This window comes from Musa acuminata, chromosome BXJ1-8 (assembly GCF_036884655.1).
Source record: "Musa acuminata AAA Group cultivar baxijiao chromosome BXJ1-8, Cavendish_Baxijiao_AAA, whole genome shotgun sequence".
Classification (NCBI taxonomy): Eukaryota; Viridiplantae; Streptophyta; class Magnoliopsida; order Zingiberales; family Musaceae; genus Musa; species Musa acuminata.
In genome coordinates, this window is record NC_088334.1 from 35,839,670 (window position 1) to 35,858,843 (window position 19,174).

Below are 19,174 nucleotides of genomic sequence, written 5' to 3' on the forward strand. Positions count from 1 at the left end.
ATCTAAGGTCGATCCTCAGCATTCTCACTGCAGTATTATTGTAGCTATCATAAAAAAATAAAAAAAAGAAGAAAAAGTAGAAAGATGCGTGAAAGAGGGTGAAGCTAGCCTACTTCCCTTCCCCCCCACTACCGCCCCTGCTCCCTAGCAGCCCGCATCCCTACCGTGATCGTCGCCGCCTTCTTCTCCACCATCTCTGTTGCTCTCCGACCGCTTGACCATAGCCGTCACTGCTCTCCGACCAGCGAGCTCTCCTCCTCGTTCCTGCATCTCGCTCGAGCGAGAAGGGCCGCAGCCATCGTTTCCCAGCCAACGGACCACCCCATCGGCGATTCTGCCCTTGCCGCACCGCCATCGCTACCTTCCCTTGGTTGCAACTTCCGTTGCATGATCCGTCGGTGTCGTTGTTTTTGTGGTGCAATAGAAATAGAGCAGCCGTCGGTCCCTCTATTTCTATTGGTGCCGGTTGCCTCCACTACTACCGCTACTTCCCGGCCACTTCAACGCCACCCCCCTCCTTCATTGCCGAGCCACCACCATTGCCAGCCACCGTGCGATGACCGCCACTCGCCTCCCAACCGCCGGTCCCCCTTGCTCTGCATCCGCAGTGACAGAAACAGGGCAACTCACCGATTACCCTTGTTCCTAATCGTGACACCGCTGACTCTTGCTTCTCCATCACTGCCGCTACTTCCCGGTCGCTCGACCCCCACCGCCGTCCTTGCTTCCTAGCAGCCCGCACCCCTGTTTTAGCCTGCTGCAACCCTACATCCCTTCTTCCACACTGCCGCTATAAGGCAATTCCTCCACCGCCGCCACTACTTCCCGATCGCTCGATCATCGTCGCCCGCCTCCCAACCGCAACCCTAGCAGTGCTCCCCCCCCGGGTCGTAGTTGCAGTCCCCGGTTGCCGCAGCCCTCATTGCAATGATTGCAGAAACAAAGCTTCCTCTATTGCTGTAGCCCCCGTTGATCCCTGCCGTGACCCTCCCTGCCTCCTTCTCGATTGCCGCCACTGCCCTCCAGCCAGCGACCACCACTGTTGCCAGCCACTACAGCATTCTCCTCAACCGCTCGTGATCCTTTCGGCCAACTCCTTTTGTGATGTGACAAAAATAGAGCATGCAGCAACCACCGCCGCACGTAGAAATAAAAACAATGGCACCCTCTACTGTCGCAGCAGCCGATTGTAACCACCACCGCCACTGCTCTTAGCCAACGACCAACCCCTCGTTCTACAGTAGCCGTCCTCTAGCAATGCATGTAGCAATCGTAGCAAATACCCTACCCTACCTCAACCCTAGCAGCGCACGCACCACCGATTCCTCTTCTCAACCCCAACTGCTTCAATGCCACCTCCCCCTTGCTTAGAATCTTCTGCCACAACCGTAGGTTGCCATCACCGCAGCCTCATCCCCGCTGCTGGACGATCGTCCCTTGGGTCGCAGTAACTATAGCCACATTGATATAGTCGCCTTCCAGCCCCAGCGCTCTCACCCCATGCAGCGAAAGAAACAGGGCAGCAACTCTTCCTCCAACACAGCGACCGCAGCATTACCCTCGATGTCCACCTCCTCGGCAACTTCGCATCGACAGTGCTGATGCCCTTGACTGACATTAAAAACAGGAGTTGAGATTACAGATTTGCAGTCTTACGTTATGGCCACCGATAACTCAGTGAAAGCACAAATGGAAGCATTGGAAATCAAAATTGAGAATCGACTACCAAAAATACTTAATGATTTCAAAAAGAGCCTATTGGAGAGCCTCAGCAAATTTCAACAAAATGGGGGGTTCAAATTCTACGTTGCACAGATTTGGAAATATAGGATAAAGGTCCCAAGATTGTAACACAAACTATTTACACAGGAAGGTGGAATTTCCAAGATGGGAAGATGGAGATCCGACCAATTGGATCTCTAGGGCAGAAATTTTTTTTCATTTTCACAGAATCCTAGAAGAATCTAAGGTAGAAGTAGCCTCAATCTAACTTAATGGAGATGCAATCAAGTGGTACGATTGGTATGAAACTTGCCATAGAGTTCCTTCCTGGGAGTAGTTCAAAAGATGGCTTCTTGTTCGTTTTGGCCCATCTGAATATGAGAATGTTGATGGACAACTCGCCAAAATTTGTCAGACTTTTATAGTGTTGGAATATCAAAGTAGGTTTGAAAGATTATTAAATCAAGCTAGAGATTGGTCAGAACGATAACTTTTGGTTACATTTATTGAAGGGTTTATTCCAGAGATCTAGTGTGAAGTTAAGGCTCATCAACCCCGCACTATAATAGCTGCGATCTCATTCGCACATCTACATGAGAAAAAAATTAGTAGAAAAAATCATGAAAATAGAAGTGACAACAACCAGATGATCAGCAAGCCAACCGCCTCATCTATTCCTAACCAAAACCCTGACACCCAAAGACTAACCCAAGAAGAACTCAAGGAAAGAGCAGCAAGGGGTTTGTACTATAATGAAAAGTAGAGTATGGAGCACCGATGTAAACAAGGGCAACTTCTGATGATTGAGCCAATTGAAGGGGAATCAAAAGCAGAAGAGTTGGACTCCGATCATGAAAGTGTGGAAACTAATGAAGATATTGAAGCCATCACACAAACAGTGCATACATTAGATGGCTACGCTAACCCACAAACTATGAAAATTGGAGGAACCTTAAAGCATCAGCCTGTCATTGTTTTGATTGATATAGGTAACACTAATAATTTTATGGATAGGAAAGTTGCAGCTTGATTAGCTTACCACATTGAAGGCTGTGACAGATTCAAAGTAAAGATCGTTGATGAATGGATTTTAACTTATGATAGCAAATGCTCAATGATAAAATTGATTATACAGGGCCAGGAATTTCTTGCAATGATTACTACACTGAAATATAGATCTATTGCTTACACTAGCAAAAAGTGAAGGCTATACTTATTTGATTAATGGGGTGTGATGTGTTGTAGATAGCCTATGACTGAAGTGCTGAAAGAGAAGCTCCCCGAGTTTGATGCTGCTCAGCCTTGAGGACAAGGTTGATTTGAAGAGGGAGGAATTATTATGACCCTTTTTCTGAGCTTTTGAATAATTTTTATTAAGTTTGTTTAGTCTAGTTATTTATTGAGTCTATTTAGTTTAGTTAGAGTCAGGTAGAGGTTTATTTAATATTTATTTATTATTAAGAGTCCAAGTCATGATGGACCCTAGGTGGAACTCTATAAATAGTGATACAACTCGTTCTTTTCAGCAATCAATCAATAAATTAATTAATCAAATAATATTATTCAGTCTTATGATAAAAACCTAGGAGGCCGATCCCCACGAGTGATCAAAGAGGTCGATCCCCTCGAAGCGATCAAGGAGGCCAATCCCCTCGAAGCGATCAAGGAAGTCAATCCCCTCGAAGTGATCATTCTCATTCTCTTTTGATAAGACCCTAAAGTCTTATCGTCGCTCTGATACCAAATGATAAGACCCTAAAATCTTATCGTAAAAAAGAAGAAGAGAAAGGAAATGATCACTTCGAGGGGATCAGCCCTCCTTGATCACTTTGAGGGGATCAACCTCCTTGATCGCTTCGAGGGGATCGGCCTCCTAGGGTTTGTCCAAAGACAGAATAGTATTTTTCATAGATAACTAAAAAGAAGCAGTTACATCCATATTTATAGAGTTTCACCCAAAGTCCATTAGGACTTGAACTCTAATAATAAATAAATATTAAATAAACCTCTACTTGACTCTAACTGAACTAAACCGACTCAATAAACAACTCGACTAAATAGACTCAATAAACATTATTCAAAAGCTCAGAAAAAGGGTCCTAACAATTCCTCCCTCTTCAAATTAGCCTTGTCCTCAAGGCTGAGCAGCATCAATCTCGGGGAGCTTCTCTTTCAGCACTTTAGTCATAGACTATCTGCAACGTATCACAACCCGTTGATCATGTAAGTATGGTCTCCACTTTTTGATAGTGTAAGCAACAGGTCGGTCTTTCAGTGTAGTAATCGTTGCATGAAACTTTTGGCCTTGTATAATCAATTTTATCTTTGAACCTTTGCTATCACAAGTGAAAATCTATCCATCAACGATCTTTACTTCGAATCTGTCATAGTCTTCAATGTGGTGGGCCAATCGGTCAATAGTCTTACTGTCCATAAAATTGTTCGTGCTACCAGTATCAATCAAAACTATAATAGGCTGATGCTCTAGAGTTCCGGCAACTTCCATAGTTTGTAGGTTAGAGTAGTCGGCTAATATATGCATTGTATGTATAGTAGGTTCAACGTCTTCATTAGAATTTATACCTTCATGATCGGAGTCCACATTCTTAGCTTTCAGCTCCTCTCCAATTAGTTCAATCTCAGAAGTTGCCCTTGTTTACATCGGTGCTCCATACTCCATTTTTCATCATAGTACAAACCCCTTGCTGATCTTTCCTTGCTAATTTTTTTCTCATATAGATTTGCAAATGAGATCGCAGCTATCATAGTGCGGGGTTGACGAGCCTTAACTTCACATTGGATCTCTGGAATAAGCCCTTCAATAAATGTATCCAGAAGTTGTCGGTTTGACCAATCTCTAGCTTGATTTGACAATCTTTCATACCTACTCTGATATTCTAACACTGTAGAAGTCTGACGAATTTTGGCGAGCTGGCAATCAATATTCTCATATTCGGATGGGCCAAAGCGAACAAGAAGCCCGCTTTTGAACTACTCCCACAAAGGAACTCTGTGGAAAGTTTCATACCAATCATACCACTAGAGTGCATCTCCCTCGAGCTGGATTGAGACCACTTCTACCTTGGATTCTTCTGGGGTTCTGTAAAAACGGAAAAATTTTTCTGCCTTAGAGATCCAATTGGTCGGATCTCCATCTTTCCATCTCGAAAATTCCATCTTCATGTGTGAGTAATTTATGTCACAATCTTGGGGCCCTTTTCTTGTATTTTCAGATCTGTGCAACGTAGAACTTGAGCCCCCATTTTGTTGAAATTTGCTGAGGCTCTCCAGTAGGCTTTTTTTGAAATCATTAAGTGTTTCTTGCAATCGGTTTTTAATTATGATTTCCAATGCTTCCATTTATGCTTTCACCGAGTTATCAGTGGCCATTGCGTAAGACTACAAATATGTAATCTCAACTCCTATTTTTGGTGTCGGTCAAGGGCATCAGCACTATCGATGCGAAGTTGCCGAGGAGGTGGATGCCAAGGGCAGTGTTGCGGTCGCTGTGTTGGAGGAAGAGTAGATGCCCTGTTTCTATCGCTGCATGAGGTGAGAGCGCCGGGGTTGAAAGGCGACTGCATTGATGTGGCTATAGCTGCTACAACCCAAGGGGCGATCGTCGAGCAATGGGGTTGAGGCTGCGGTGATGGCAACCTGTGGTGATGGCAACTTGTGGTTGTGGTAGAATATGCTAAGCAAGGGGGAGGCGGCGTTGATGCGGCCGAGGTTGAGAAGAGGAATCGGTGTTGCATGCGCTACTGTGGTTGAGGCAAGGCAGCATACTTGCTGCGGTTGCTGCATTCGCTGTTGGAGGGCAGCTGTTGTAGAATGAGGGGTTGGTCGTTGGCCAGGAGTGACAACGGTGGTTACAATCGGCGGCTGCGGCAACAGAGGGTGCCACTGTTTTTGTTGCTGCATACTTTGTTTTTATCGCACCATCGAAGGAGTTGGTCGAAAGGATCATGAGCGGTTGAGGAGAAGGCTGCAGTGGCAGGCAACTGTGGTGGTCGCTGGTCGGAGCGCAGTGATGGCGGTGGAGAAGGAGGCAGCGAGGGTTGCGGCTGGGATCGACGGGGGCTGCAGCAACAGAGGAAGCTCTGTTTCTGCAACCATTGCAACTAGGGCTGTGGCAACCGGCGACTGCGACTGCGATCGTGTGGCCGAGAAGCAACGACAGCGGTGGAGAAAGAGGAGTCGGCGGTGTCATGGTTGGGAACAAGGGCAACCGGTGAGTTGCCCTATTTCTGGCATTACGAATGTAGAGCAAGGAGGTTCGGCTGCTGGGAGGCGTGCGGCGGTCGTTGCATGGTGGCTAGCAGCGGTGGTGGCTCGGCAACGAAGGAGAGGGGTGGCGTTGAAGTGGTTGAGAAACAGCGACGACAGTAGAGGCAACCGGTGCCTGCGGCAGCAGAGGGACCGGCGGCTGCTCTATTTCTATCGCACCACAAAAACAGCGACGCTGACAGATCACACGACCGAAGCTGCAACCAAGGGAAGGCAATGATGGCAGTGCGGCTAGGGTAATGTCGCCGATGGTAGAAGCGACGATGGGTGGTCTGTTGGCTGGGAAATGACGGTCGCGGCCCTTCTCGCTCGAGTGAGATGCAGGCAGCGAGGAGGCGAGGTGAGAAGGTTGCTGGCTGGGGCACAGCGGTAGTGGTGGGCGCTGGTCGGGGAGCAGCGACGGCGGTGGTCACCGACCAGGAAGTAGCGCCGGTGATGGAGGAGAAGGAAAGCAGGGCTTGTCAGTGCCGAGAAGCAAATGTTCCTTCTTGGTTGAGAAGGAACAACATGTGTGGCTGCCGGCTTCGCCCTCATAATTTTTTTTTTTTTTTAGATGATGAACTACAATGAGAACGCCGAGGATCGCTGCTCTGATACCAAATGGTAAGACCCTAAAGTCTTATCGTCGCGCTGATACCAAATGATAAGACCCTAAAGTCTTATCGTAAAAAAGAAGAAGAGAAAGAAGATGATCATTTCGAGGGGATCGACCTCCTTGATCACTTCGAGGGGATCATCCCTCCTTGATCACTTCAAGGGGATCAGCCTCCTTAATCGCTTCGAGGACATCGGCCCTCCTTGATCGTTTCGAGGGGATCAGCCTCCTAGGGTTTGTCAAAAGACATAATAGTATTTTTCATATATAACTGAAAAGAAGCAGTTACATCCCTATTTATAGAGTTTCACCCAGAGTCCATCAGGACTTGAACTCTAATAATAAATAAATATTAAATAAACCTCTACTTGACTCTAACTTAACTAAACCGACTCAATAAACAACTAGACTAAATAGACTCAATAAACATTATTCAAAAGCTTAGAAAAAGGGTCCTAACACCTTTCTCTTGTTTCTTTTACGATAAGACCTTAGGGTCTTATCACAATAAGACCTATATCTACTTTAGATTTCTCCTCTATCGAGGTCACCGGCGTCCACTTAAGGCCTTCCTTCAATAAGCGAATACCAACCACCTTTTATAGCTCTTTCTCCTTTTGCTGGGTTTAGGAGATAACCCTTACAAGTCTCACTCCTCTTTCTTGGATGGTTACAAGACTAAGAGAGGGAGGAGACCTCTTCTCACTCTTACAACACTTTTCACCCCCCAAACACTTAGAATTTTTCACACATATAATAGCACTTTGTTACCCTTTCTTGTAGAAAAGGGTGAGGTATTTATAGGCCCCAATGGCTTCAAAAATGAAGCCAAAAAGTGTCTCATCTTGATTTCCGGGGTATTGGTAGTACCATCGCCATTACTGGGCGGTACTACCACTTGCAGTCTAACATCGGGTAGTACAATCGCTCAATCTGGGCAGTACTACTACTTGACAGAGCTCGGAGACTGAGCTCTAGCGGTACCACCGATGGCAGCATTAACTGCTAGTGGTTCCACTACCCAGTCTGGGTGGTACCATCACCTAGTTTGGGTGGTACCATCACCCAGTCTAGGTGGTACCACTACCCAGACCACTTGGGAGACTAGGTCTCCCAAGCGGTGCCACCACCGGCCATGATTTCAAGGGCTGAATGGGTTATTCAATCCGGTCCAATTCATCCCTATTAAGGGCCCAATTGGGCCCTAACTAAGTTAGTGGGATTACTGTTGAATCTCGGATTTTGATGATATAATCAATTGGTGGGTTAATTGATCTAATCCATATTATTGAGTTAAGTGTGCAGGATTAACTACGATAACCAGAAAACATAAAGCAAGGATACTGGAGTCAAGTTCGATGGACGTTTAAGAGTCCGAAGAAATCGTCGGAGATGCCGCCGGAACCAACCGAGAAGAAATCGAGAACCTGTCGAAATTTTTGGAAGTTCGCTGAAGAGATTGTTGGAGGTTCACGGAGATCACCGAGAAGGCTCAGCTACTCGTTAAAGTCATCACAAGCTCGGAAGCTTGATGGGAGTCCGTCGGAAGAAGTTCGTCGGAAAGCTCGCCGGAACAAGACTCGATGTTCGCGGTTGAAAACTTGTTATGTAGTTCACTTGTAATTAGGATTAGGATTAAGAGATAATCCTATATCCTGGTTACGGGCCAATTGAGCCCAAAGTCAGAATTGGTTTGGGCTAAAATTAAGCCAAACCAGTGAACCGGAGAGCTGGGCGGTGGCACCGCCTGGCTAGGCGGTGGCACCACCCAGCACCCGAGAGCTGGGCGGTGACACCTCCTGGGCTGGGCGGTTGCACCGTCCAGCACCCGAGCGCTGGGCGGTGGCACCGCCAGCATCGGGAACATAAGAGAATTCAAATTTTTTGGAGCCCAAAATTTGAATCCTCTTGAGGCCTATAAATACCCCTCAAGTCTCAGCTGAGAATACAACTTTTTGAGCAGCAAGTGATTGAGAGAGAAGTCTTAGAAAAGTCTTAGAAGAGTCTTTGCCTTTCTTGTTTTCAATTTGCTAGTGTTCACCTCCTTCTTTCTTGCTGAAAATATGTAAGAGAGTGAACCACTTGTAAAAGTTATAAGAGGGGTATTTACCCTTCCCTTTCAAGAGATTTGCTAGTGGAAGGTGGGAGCCTCATCGAAGAGGGGCCTCGCAAGTGGATGTAGGTCATTTGACCGAACCACTGTAAAATCGGCGTAATCTCTGGTTTGCATTTACTTATTGTCATTTATATTACTGCAAACCATTTGCACTTTAATGCTATACTGCTTTGTCTCCGTCTTACTTATCTCTTCATGTTAAAACGCAATCGAAACGGTTTTAAACGAAAACGTTGCTTTTATCGTACGAAGTTTTCGAAAAGTGTTTAAATCGTGAAAAGTTTATCGCACTTCACCACTGCACTAATTCACCCCCCCCCCCCTCTTAGTGCCGCTCCGATCCTAACAATTGGTATCAGAGTAAGGCTCACTCTCATATTTGGTTTAATACCCAAGAGAGATGGTTTACTCTGGTATGCATGAGGGTCATTTTATCACACGTCCACCCTTGTTTAATGGGTCGGATTATACTTATTGGAAGACTCGGATGAGGATCTTCCTCATTTCTATGGATTTCGAGCTTTGGACTATTGTTGAAAACGGATTTCAAAAATCTTCTCTTCCGATGAGCGAATGGAATGAATCAGAGAAGAAGGTTTTTGCTTTAAATGCAAAGGCTATGAATGCCTTGTTTTGTGCACTAGACAAAAATGAATTTAATCGTGTTTCAATTTGTGATTCGGCTTTTGATATTTGGAGAACTCTTGAGGTCACTCATGAAGGCACTAGCCGAGTGAAAGAGTCCAAAATCAACATCCTTGTGCACTCTTACGAACTTTTCCGAATGAAACCAAGTGAGTCCATCGGAGACATGTACACCCGGTTTACGGATGTCATCAAAGGACTCAAAGCTCTTGGTAAAGATTTTACTAACTTTGAACTAGTAACTAAAATCTTGAGATCCCTCCCTAAAAGTTGGGATCCAAAAGTTACGTCCATTCAAGAGGCCAAAGACCTTAAAGCATTCCCTTTTGAAGAACTCATTGGGTCTCTAATGACCTACGAAATGACATGTCAAGCTCATGACGAGCTCGAGAACCCCCTTCCAAAGAACAGGAAGGATATGACACTTAAATCACAAGAAGACCACTTGAAAGGAACATCAAGTGATGAGGACAGTGACAATGACATTGCACTTTTGACTCAAAAATTTAAAAAATATTTAAGAAATAATAAATTTAAAAATAATACAAAAAATAAATTTGAACAAAAGAAGGACCAAGTGATTTGCTATGAATGCAAAAAACCGGGACACTACAAGAACGATTGTCCTCAAGCCAAAAAGAGAACATCAAAGAAGAAGGCGCTCAAGGCAACGTGGGATGATTCAAACGCGTCCGAAGAAGAGGAGTTCAACACCGAGCAGGTTGCTCATTACGCGCTAATGGCTTTAGGAGAAGAGGTATGTGATTTATTTAATGAAGATTTATCTTTTGAAGAACTCTCTATCGCTTTTCATGAATTATTTGATGAATGTAGAACTGTTAGCAAGAAGTTAAGTATCTTAAAGAAAGAGCATGCTTTGCTACAAGATAAGTTTGATAGTCTTCAAACTCCTCCATGCTCTAAGTGTGAGCATTTAGAAGCAATAAAAAATAAAAATTTGCTTCTTAAAAAAACCTTAAACAAGTTTAAAGTTGGTAGCAAAGGATTAGATATGATCCTTGCACACAAGGGTCACGTCGCAAATAGAAATGGAATTGGATTTGTAAAAGGATTACATCAAAATCCTACCACTTTCATAAAAGGACATACATTACATGTTTCCTCTTATATGAAATGCAACTTCTGTTGCAAATCTGGACATATTGCCTACAAATGTCCATTTAGGAAAATTAGTTCACAAAAATTAATATGGGTTCCTAAAGGAACTATAAAGGATTCAATAATAAATTACAAAGTTAGTGGATCAATTTTTGAGGCACCCAAAATCAAATGGGTACCTAAAAGTCATTCTCTTTTGTAGACAAACCCACAAGCTAGGAGCAAGAGATGGTATCTCGATAGTGGATGCTCAAGATATATGACTGGAGATCCATCTCATTTCTCTATGCTCACTAGCCAAGAAGAAGGGTACGTCACCTTTGGAGATAACAACAAAAGCAAAATCATTGGCAAGGGAACTATTGGTAACAAATTTAGTTTTTCCATTGATGATGTTTTACTAGTTGATGGATTGAAACATAATCTCTTGAGTATTAATCAACTATGCGATAAAGGTTATATCGTTAGATTCGAATCAAATATGTGTATTATCGAAAAACCAAACAATAACTTGACTATGATTGCATTAAAACAAAATAATATCTACACCATCAACCTTGATGAACTAAGTAATGAAATGTGCTTCTCCGCTCTAAATGATGACGCTTGGCTTTGACATAGGAGATTAGGCCATGCAAGCATGAAACTAATATCTAAGATCTCATCTAGAGAATTAGTACGAGGGATTCCAAATATGAAGTTTACTAAGGACAAAGTATGTGATGCATGTCAACTAGGTAAACAAATAAAAACTAGTTTCAAACCAAAAAATCAAATTAGGACCACTAGACCACTATAATTGATCCATTTGGACTTATTCGGACCAATTGACACAACAAGTCTAGGAGGAAGCAAATATGCGTTTGTAATTGTGGATGACTATACTAGGTACACTTGGACCTATTTCTTAGTCCACAAAAGTGATTGCTTCAACTGCTTCTCTAAATTTTGTAAACTCACTCAAAACGAAAAAGGTTTCATGATTTCATCAATTCGGAGTGATCATGGTGGCGAATTTCAAAACCGTGACTTTCAAAATTTTTGTGAAGTTAATGGATACAATCACAACTTCTCCACTCCGAGGAATCCCCAACAAAATGGAGTAGTTGAAAGAAAAAATAGAAACCTACAAGAAATGGCAAGAACTATGTTAAATGAACATAGTTTACCTAAGTATTTTTGGGCCGAAGTCGTAAATACGGCTTGCTACATCATGAATAGAGTCCTAATAAGACCATCCTTATCAAAAACTCCTTATGAATTGTGGAATAACAAAAAACCAAATATTTCCTATTTTAAAGTTTTCGGTTGTAAATGCTTTATTTTGAATGAAAGGGATGTCTTAGGAAAATTTGATGCTAAATCCGATGAAGGCATCTTTCTTGGTTACTCTTCCGTTTCTAAGGCTTTTCGGGTTTTTAACAAAAGAACGTTAGTAATAGAAGAGTCTATTCATGTAGTTTTTAATGAAATTTCTAATTTAAAGAAAAATAATTTTGATGATAATCTTGGTTTTGATAATTTGAATTTAAATGAATCTCCTCCTCAAAATAGCAACTTGGATGCACATTCTTCCAAAATTTCCTTACCCAAGGAATGGAAGTATATAGATGCTCATCCAAAGGAGCTAATTATAGGAGATACATCAAAAGGGGTTCAAACTTGTTCCTCTTTCAAGAATTTTTGTGCTAATGCCGCCTTCCTTTCTCAAATTGAACCTAAATGCATTGACGAGGCCATAAAAGATGATTTTTGGGTTATTGCAATGCAAGAGGAATTGAATCAATTTGAGAGGAATAAGGTTTGGAAGCTTGTTCCTAGACCTAGTGACCATTTAGTCATTGGTGCTAAATGGGTCTTTAGAAATAAGCAAGACGAAAATGGTATCATGGTTAGAAACAAGGCTAGATTAGTGGCCAAAGGTTTCAACCAAGAAGAAGGTATCGATTACGAAGAAACCTTCTCTCCCGTGGCTCGATTAGAAGCCATAAGGATGCTCCTTGCCTATGCTAGTAGTAATAATTTTAAACTATTTCAAATGGATGTCAAAAGTGCTTTCTTGAATAGTTTTATTTCCGAAGAAGTATATGTTGAACAACCTCCCGGATTTGAAAATTCTCTTTTTCCTAATCATGTATTCAAATTGACTAAAGCTCTCTATGGCTTGAAACAAGCTCCTAGAGCTTGGTATGAAAGGCTTAGTTCCTTTCTTATTTTAAATAATTTTACCAAAGGCAAGGTTGATACTACATTGTTTATTAAACATTTTGAAAATAATTTTCTTATTGTGCAAATTTATGTTGATGATATTATTTTTGGCTCTTCGGATGAATCACTATGTGAATCATTTGCTAAATGTATGAGTCATGAATTTGAAATGAGTTTAATGGGTGAATTAACTTTCTTTTTAGGATTACAAATCAAACAACTTAGTGATGGTATATTTCTTAACCAATCCAAATATACATTAGAATTGTTAAAACGATTTAACATGGATAATTCAAAAGCAATAAACACCCCTATGAGTACTGCGACTAAGTTAGATATGGATGAAAATAGTGAAAATTTCGATCAAAAAACATATAGGGGAATGATAGGTAATCTACTCTACCTCACTACGACTAGACCAGATATTATGTTTAGTGTAGGACTTTGCGCTAGGTTTCAATCTAATCCTAAATTTTCTCATCTTAAGAGTGTTAAAAGAATATTTAGGTATCTTAAAGGAACTCCAAATTTAGGATTGTGGTATCCAAAATCTGAAAAATTCGATCTAATAGCTTATGCAGACGCCGATTTTGACGGATGTAGGATAGATAGAAAAAGTACATCCGAAACATGCCAATTTTTAGGACATGCACTTGTTTCTTGGACTTCCAAGAAACAAAATTCAGTTACACTATCTACGGCGGAAGCCGAATACATTGCTGCAAGTGCATGTTGTGCGCAAGTTGTCTGGATGAAAAATACACTAGAAGACTATGGAATTCACTTGAAAAATATTCCTATAAAGTGTGATAATACTAGTGCCATATGTCTCACCAAAAATCCAATTCAGCACTCTAGGACTAAACATATCGACATTAGGCATCATTTCATACGTGATCATGTCCTTAACAACAATGTGGTATTAGAATTTATTGACACAAAGCATCAATTAGCATATATTTTTACAAAAGCCTTAAATGAAGACCAAGTTGAATTCATCCGAAGGGAATTAGGCATGTTAAATTGTCCCTAAAATGAGCTTCACGAAAAATGACTCGTCCTTTTCCTTTCTTTTGTGAATTTGATTTCTTCCTTCTTCTTCAATTCAAAATGATCCATTAAAGTATAACTTATTATCTTGAGGGAAGAAGCTAAACAAAAGGGAGGAAGAAAAGTTTTTTTTCTTTCCTCCGCGGGATGCCAGCGATGGCACCACTAGATCCGACGGTAGCACCGCCTGAGCGCTGGGGCGCCAGGCGGTGACACCGCTCGGTTTGGCGGTGGCACCGACCGAGCGACCCTTATTAACCCGAGGGGTTAGGGCCGACGGTGACACCGCCCCCAACCCGAAGAAAAAGCTCTCAAAACCCTCTCCCATTCCCTCTAACCCTCATTCTAACTCTTAGAAGCATTGGAGAACGATTCTTGGTGGTCCAAGCTCTCCATCTCTCAACATAATCTCCATAAGGTAACACTTGAAATCCCTCTTTTCTTTTCTCTTTCCCTTGCTTATTTTTCACAATTTCATCATCATCTTGTCTAGATAATGACTCCTAAGAGATCAAAAGGAAAAAGGATTGAAGGAGATTCATATGACCATGATCTTTTTATATCAAAAGAGGTAGCCCTTAGCTTTCCAAAATTTGAAACACGATGTATCCATAAGGGAAAATACGTTGATCTGGATGAACTAGAGGACTTAGAACCCATTAGGTGGTTTGCACACCTAGAAGCTCTACCTCTACTACAAATAGATGAACCAATCTATCCGCGGTTAGTTAGATTGTTCTATGCCAACCTATATGAGGACAACGATAGCCTAAGCACTTACCTTCTAGGAACACCCATTAGAATATTTGACAGCACTATTTGTGAGCTAATTGGCATAACTGAAAAAGATAGGGGATGCTATTTTAAAGGTAAATGGGACATCAACACAATAGGAGCAACCTATACCGAAGCCGCAGAAACAATTTTTGCAAATCCAAACCTTGGCTTCCTACCTAAGAGCTGTGAACATTTACTGCCTTTCAACTCTAAAATTCTTCATCACATTATCACAAGCATCATATTCCCCAAACAATTTCATCTTGACGAAATAAGTCAAATAGAGATAAGTACCATGTATTGGATTATGACCGGTCAACATAATTGTTTTGGGTATTCAATTCGGCAACACATGTAGGATATTATGGCTAAAGATACTATGTTGCCATATGGGAGGTTAATCACTAGATTTCTTCATGCCTATGACATTTGCATCCCACCCGATGAAGAATCTTTTCAAAATGATCGATATAACATAATAAATAAAAATCTACTGAAAAGACTTAGGTGCACATTTAGCAATGGCATATGGGTTAGGCAGCCTAGAAGGACTGATCCAATTCCTCCACCAATAGAACACCCCGAAACACCAATTCTTATGGGAAATGAATCTCCTCCTCCTAGTCCCTTTGGCGCAGCACCTTCAGCTCCTGTTTCCTCCTCTGAAGATCTCATTATGGCGGAACTGTCTCAGATCAAATTCCAGCAAGATCAACTTAAATCATAGCAAGAACAAATTCAAAATCAACAAGTTGAAATTTTGAAGACACTACGACAAATGAATGAAAAAATAGATATCATGTATCAGCACTGTGGATTACCTCCTAAGGATTAAATTGATGTATCTTTTTATTCTGTTCTATTTACTTTTAACAACAAGTTCAAAGTTTGTCATCGTTTGAACGATAACTGATCCTTCCTTTTAGATAACTACTGTTTTGATCTGCATAAATGATGATTTCTTTTGGATAAACTATTTCTGGCAAATTTGAATGATGAATTTTGTTTACTATTAAATGCTAAACTTTTTTAATGATTCAATGATCATTTTCAGCGATCATCAATTAGCTGACTTGTCTCTTTTTGTTGATGACAAAGGGGGAGAAGTGATGACTAAGTGATGACTTACACCATATCGATAGCATGACTTATATGAATTACAAAAACTTGTGTGATATGAATGACTTATATGCCTTGCAAAATCCTTGAAAATATCACAAGATTGATTGATCATATTGAAAGCATGCCTTACATCTATATCATGAAATTAATATTGAAAATCTTTATCTTCTGTCGTAGTAAAATTCGTCCCTTATCATTTAACTTATGATTTTCATCGAAGTTTCTTACTTACTATTGTTTAATGAGGATTACGATAAGCTCTACGGTTAGAACTTATCGAGTTATGCTTGAATCCAATGGGATGGAATTCAAGTGTTTTTATCTTCTCATAATATAGCATATAGATAGGGGGAGTTATGTTTAACTCCGTCATCAATTGATTATCATCATCAAAAAGGGGGAGATTGTTGAATCTCAGATTTTGATGATATAATCAATTGGTGGGTTAATTGATCTAATCCATATTATTGAGTTAAGTGTGCAGGATTAACTACAATAACCAGAAAACATAAAGCAAGGATACCGGAGTCAAGTTCGATGGACGTTTAAGAGTCCGAAGAAATCGTCGGAGATGCTGCCGGAACCAACAGAGAAGAAATCGGGAACCTATCGGAATTTTCGGAAGTTCGCTGAAGAGATTGTCGGAGGTTCACGGAGATCACCGAGAAGGCTCGGCTACTCGTTAAAGTCATCATAAGCTCGGGAGCTTGATGGGAGTCCGTCGGAAGAAGTTCGTCGGAAAGCTCGCCGGAACAAGACTCGACGTTCGCGGTTGAAAACTTGCTTAGGATGTGTTTTGTTATGTAGTTCACTTGTAATTAGGATTAGGATTAAGAGATAATCCTATATCCTGGTTAGGGGCCAACTGGGCCCAAAGTCAGAATTGGTTTGGGCTAAAATTAGGCCAAACCAGTGAACCGGAGAGCCAGGCTGACACGGACTTAGCTGGTTTTGCCTAAGTCGTGCGGCACCCTTGCGTGTCCGTCCGCAAAGGTCAGCCTCCCCGAAGCCTCCCATTGTCCCTTAGGACCAACAAAAGAGAGAACGGGTTAAAGAGAACGCCTCAATCGGGATCCACAAGCAAACATGTCCGAAAAACACTTCATAGACAATGCAAATTACAAACAGACTTTATAAGCTCTGAACAGTGGCACAACAAAGGGTAAAATGGTCCATTACAGACCGAAAAGCTCTCGGACGTGTCCACATGACACAACCTTTATTTACAAGCCTAAAGAGGCCACCAACCCAACTAATATGGGACTATTAAGCCTTCGGCCACCCCTCTACCTACTGTACAAGGTATGAACATGCCAAACGACACGGACATACATAAGCATTACATCAAACACCTTATTTAGAAGTTTGTTCGTGACAAGGCGGTGGCACCGCCCAGCACCCGAGAGCTGGGCGGTGACACCTCCTGGGCTGGGCGGTTGCACCGTCCAGCACCCGAGCGCTGGGCGGTGGCACCGCTTGGCTGGGCGGTGGCACCGCCAGCATCGGGAACATAAGAGAATTCAAATATTTTGGAGCCCAAAATTTGAATCCTCTTAAAGCCTATAAATATCCCTCAAGTCTCAGCTGAGAATACAACTTTTTGAGCAGCAAGTGATTGAGAAAAAAGTCTTAGAAAAGTCTTAGAAGAGTCTTTGCCTTTCTTGTTTTCAATTTGCTAGTGTTCACCTCCTTCTTTTTTGCTGAAAATCTGTAAGAGAGTGAACCGCTTGTAAAAGTTGTAAGAGGGGTATTTACCCTTCCCTTTTAAGAGATTTGCTAGTGGAAGGTGGGAGCCTCATCGAAGAGGGGCCTCGCAAGTGGATGTAGGTCATTTGACCGAACCATTGTAATATCTCTGGTTTGCATTTACTTATTGTCATTTATATTACTGCAAACCATTTGCACTTTAATGCTATACTGCTTTGTCTCTGTCTTACTTATCTCTTCAAGTTAAAACGCAATCGAAATGGTTTTAAACGAAAACGTTGCTTTTATCGTACGAAGTTTCCGAAAAGTGTTTAAATCGTGAAAAGTTTATCGCACTTCACCGCTGCACTAATTCACCCCCCCTCTTAGTGCTGCTCCGATCCTAACAATTACTTCCCAATTCTAACTTAATTTATGGTCTAACTACAATAACTAGGACATAATCAAAACACTCTTGTTTCGGTACATCAATTGCTCTTCCGACGATTTTCCGGCGAACTTCCGTCGAACTATCGGCAATATTCCGACGGACTCTCGGCAAGCTCCTGAATTTACGACGATCTTCTTGGTGAGTTCTGACAAGTTTCTTTAGCAAGCTCCTAGACTTCTCGGTTGGTTCCGGCAAAACTTTCGACGAACGTCCGGACTTCCGATGAACTCTTGAACTACCAATGAAATCTCGATCTAGACTCTGGCACAACACTTGCTTTATGTCTTACTGCTAACATAGTTAATCCTATACACTTTTCTCTTATACATTAGATTAAACAATCTATAATTGATTTCATCATCAAAATCCGAGATTCACCATTCATAGCCTTGGCATTTAAAGTGAAAGTCTTCTTCCCTAACTCATTCCAATCATTCATTGGAAGAGAAGACTTTTGAAACTCATTTTCTATAATGTTTCATAATTCAAAATACATAAAAATTAGAAAAATCCCCATTCTAGTATTCCAATAGGTGTAATCTGTTTTATTGAACATGGGCGGACGTGTAATTGAGTGACCCTCTTGGTTGATGGCAAATGCCATCTCTCTTGGGTTTCAAATCACATGAGAGTGACCGAGCTCTAATACCAATTGTTAGGATCAAGAGTGGCACTAAGAAGGAGGGGGGTGAATTAGTGCAGTAGAAAAATCATTGATTTCAAAAAATATTCGTTTCGATTAAATACATTTCGGAAAGATATTAAACTTGAAGGCGTTCATAAGAGTGTAAAGAGAAAGTTAAGGAAGATTACAATAATGTAAATTGCTCAAATATAAATGTAAACTAGAATTTAGAGTGGTTCGGTCTTTGTGACTTACATCCACTTCTGATTCTTACTCCGTCGAGGTCATCGGCATCCACTAATGGTCTTCCTTCAATAGGCGAAGATCAACCACCTTTTATAGCTCTTTCTCCTTTTACTGGGTTTAGGAGATAACCCTTACAAGCCTCACTCCTCCTTCTTGGATGGTTACAAAGCTAAGAGAGGGAGGGGAGGACCCTTCTCATTTTTACAACACTTTAACACCCCAAGAATTCAAGATTATGTTAACACTTTCGTGCTCTTTCATGCAGAAAAGGATGGGGTATTTATAGGCCCTAATAGATTCATCCCCGAAATTCGAGGTACTGACGGTACCATTGTCATTACTTGGCGGTACTACAGCTTGACACTTTGACACTGGGTGGTACCACTACTTGACAAACCTTGAAGACCGAGCTCTAGCAGTACCATCGCTGGCAGCATTAACTGCCGACAGTACCACCGCCCATCCCACCGGGGAGACTGGGTCACCAGGCGGTGCCATCGCCAGTTATGGTTTCAGGTGTTGAAT